Source organism: Monopterus albus, unplaced genomic scaffold, assembly GCF_001952655.1.
Source record: "Monopterus albus unplaced genomic scaffold, M_albus_1.0 scaffold455.1, whole genome shotgun sequence".
In the NCBI taxonomy this organism is placed as follows: domain Eukaryota; kingdom Metazoa; phylum Chordata; class Actinopteri; order Synbranchiformes; family Synbranchidae; genus Monopterus; species Monopterus albus.
The window spans coordinates 152,724-155,330 of NW_018128335.1; the positions used below are offsets into that span (position 1 = coordinate 152,724).

General features: G+C 38.8%; 1 long non-coding RNA gene across 1 annotated transcript in view; it reads left to right on the plus strand.

The window, feature by feature from the left end:
• The window catches only part of LOC109952355 (uncharacterized), a 52,034-nt gene extending 49,432 nt beyond the window's left edge, over positions 1 to 2,602 (plus strand). The window contains exon 3 of the long non-coding RNA XR_002273740.1: positions 2,589 to 2,602. This is a non-coding gene — a long non-coding RNA (uncharacterized LOC109952355). The remainder of the gene's footprint in view (positions 1 to 2,588) is intronic.
• Positions 2,603 to 2,607: the final 5 nt, after the last annotated feature.

Here is a 2,607-nt window from a genome sequence, read left to right on the forward strand (position 1 = left end):
CCGAACAGTAAAAGTTATGCCTTTCTTCTCAGCTAATGTGATCAAAGCTGTGTTTTAACTGTTTTAAATGGGTCACGCTGGCAAGGCGTTTCCACTGATGTGAGACCTGGGGGACATATCGGAGGATGTGATCGTGTACCGTATTCACATTTTGACTATTACGTTCTTATCACATCACATAATTCTAGATCTGATTTTGATAGACTATTTTAATTCTTATCATAATAGACTATTTCACGCACTGATGCCTTTTTTACTCCCATGCAGCTGTGATGAGGTAAAATTGGTTTGTTATGCACATATTCTCAGTGTGCCTCACTGTGCAGCAGCCACAATTTTATTGTGTTTTGTCTTGTCTTTTCTTCTTTTTTGTACTTTCACTTTTGTTCAAACAGCAATGCAGGTCTACTTCTTCTTGCTGTATCTTCAAACACGCATGTACATGCATACACACAACAATACACACACGCCACAAAGGTTAATAGCTGTTGCAGTGGTGACAATCACTGATGATTGTCCACTGGAGCACAACTGCTGTCTCTTCTAATCTTAAACACACAGTCAACACGCACACATGTAGTGAGATGATGTCTGTTGGGTTTTTCGTCGATGAATCTGTCAGTTGGTAATTTCTCACTCAGTTAAAAGGTAGACAGAGGGAGGAAATGACTGAAAGTATTAAATGAAGCTGCAAAGGTCAAAGTGTAAGGACCAGAGTGTGCTTCTGCTTTATCTTTCATTTCTTCAGCTTCTCTTACTCTTCTCAGCTCATTTCTGTCTCTGTGTGAGAGCGACATTCGGATGTTTAGCTGTCATACTGAAAGGCAAAAATAAGGATCTGCACACCTTGAAGATTTATTAGAAAAACTGCAACATTTTGATCATTAGATCTCCATTAGGCACCATGTGGCATACGAGACATCAACTAATAAATAAAGTTCCATCAGTAATCTGCATGATTGGAGATCAATCAACTGACAGCAAGAGCCGGTCACAGTTAAATCATTAAGTAATCCCCAAAACCACTGAAAAAATATATGTTCATAACAGTAGGAAGCATTTTTTAAACACTTTTATGGGAAAAATATATAGTTCATTTTAATAGCTAGAGAAAACTATAGTAGAAAAAAATATATAAAATCATTCAAGCCATCTACACCTGGTCAACAACGTGTACATGTCATATTCCTATAGTATACAAAAGCAAGAGCATGCAGTGTGTTGTGCACGTTTTCTTTTCATTCATATTTTTTGATCCAGCACCTGCTCAAGAATGGTTTTGGACGTGCATGTCCCACCTGTTGTTTGTTAGCTGCCCTGCTGAGCCTCTGTAGCTCCTGCAATGTTTCCACTTTCACGTCTCTGCCACCTCAACTTTTCCTCGTCCTTATCCTCACCTTACTTTAATGTCATGTAAAACTCTCAGAGTTGAGTCTATAGAGATACTAGTCAGGGAAACCTCCAATGAACATCACACCGATTAGTAAAATATACGCGGTGATGGATGTACTGAATTACTCTTAGTACTGTGATGAAGTAGAGCCTTCTCATCCCAGTTTATATAATACACACACTCTAAATGAAGCAGAGGCAGTTGAATCACATCAAGGATGAGTTAAGACACTTTTTAAAGATGCTTTTCAACTTATTTCCAAACAAGCAAATATAATCCTTAACTTTTATGCTATCATCAACCTTAATGACCCAGTCTCTATCAACAACTTAACCCATTCTTTACATCCTGATCTACCTTGGCTTGTCCTGTTACAAAAGGCAGCCCTAGGAGCTAAAATAAATAAAGCTCAGACAAATTCTGGCTTGGAAGGCCAAGGTAAATATGTTCTATCCCCTAAACAATGAAGATGAATTGATTCAGGCAACGGTACACCTACCCATCCTTGCACGGTTTTATCTATCTCCCTCCAAAAGAGGGACAACATTGCATGGTTGAAGGTGACTTCATGTCTTTTACATTTCCAGCACAAACTGTTTTCTAGTAAACCCACTTTATGTAGACAGACAGGTGTAAATAATATCAGTGAAATATCTTATGTGTAAATTGTATTACTGTCCAGCTGTCTGACTAAACTACAGTGTCTGATTTATTTTACAGATTAAACTGAGGTTTTGATATGATGTAAATGTTTTATCAGTTATCAAACCAGCCAGAAGCAGACCTTATTCCCTACTTTTATAGCTGGGTCATTTCAAACAGATGAGTAGGCCTGTTTATATTTTGAAGTCTTCAGCATTTTTCTTTATGAATCCACAGAAAATCTGAAGTCTCAGTGCAAGTGTAGCAGTCTGGAGTACAAATCCCAGACTTTGGATCAAAAGAGGTTAGGCCATAATGGTAGAACAATTATAACCTATAACAATGTATGTGCATTGTAGTCACCGCCAGGGTGTCTGGGATATGTCATAATGTGTTATGTTAGTCGCTGCCCCTCTGACAGCTCATGTCAATAGGTGGGTGATACAGCTGTCATCATATTGTGGTGTGAATGAGCTTGGCTCGACTGTGTGAGGCTGTATATTTGTACTGTGTGTGTGTGTGTGTGTGTGTGTGTGTGTGTGTGTCTCTGCAGTCCCAGACGGACGCACAGA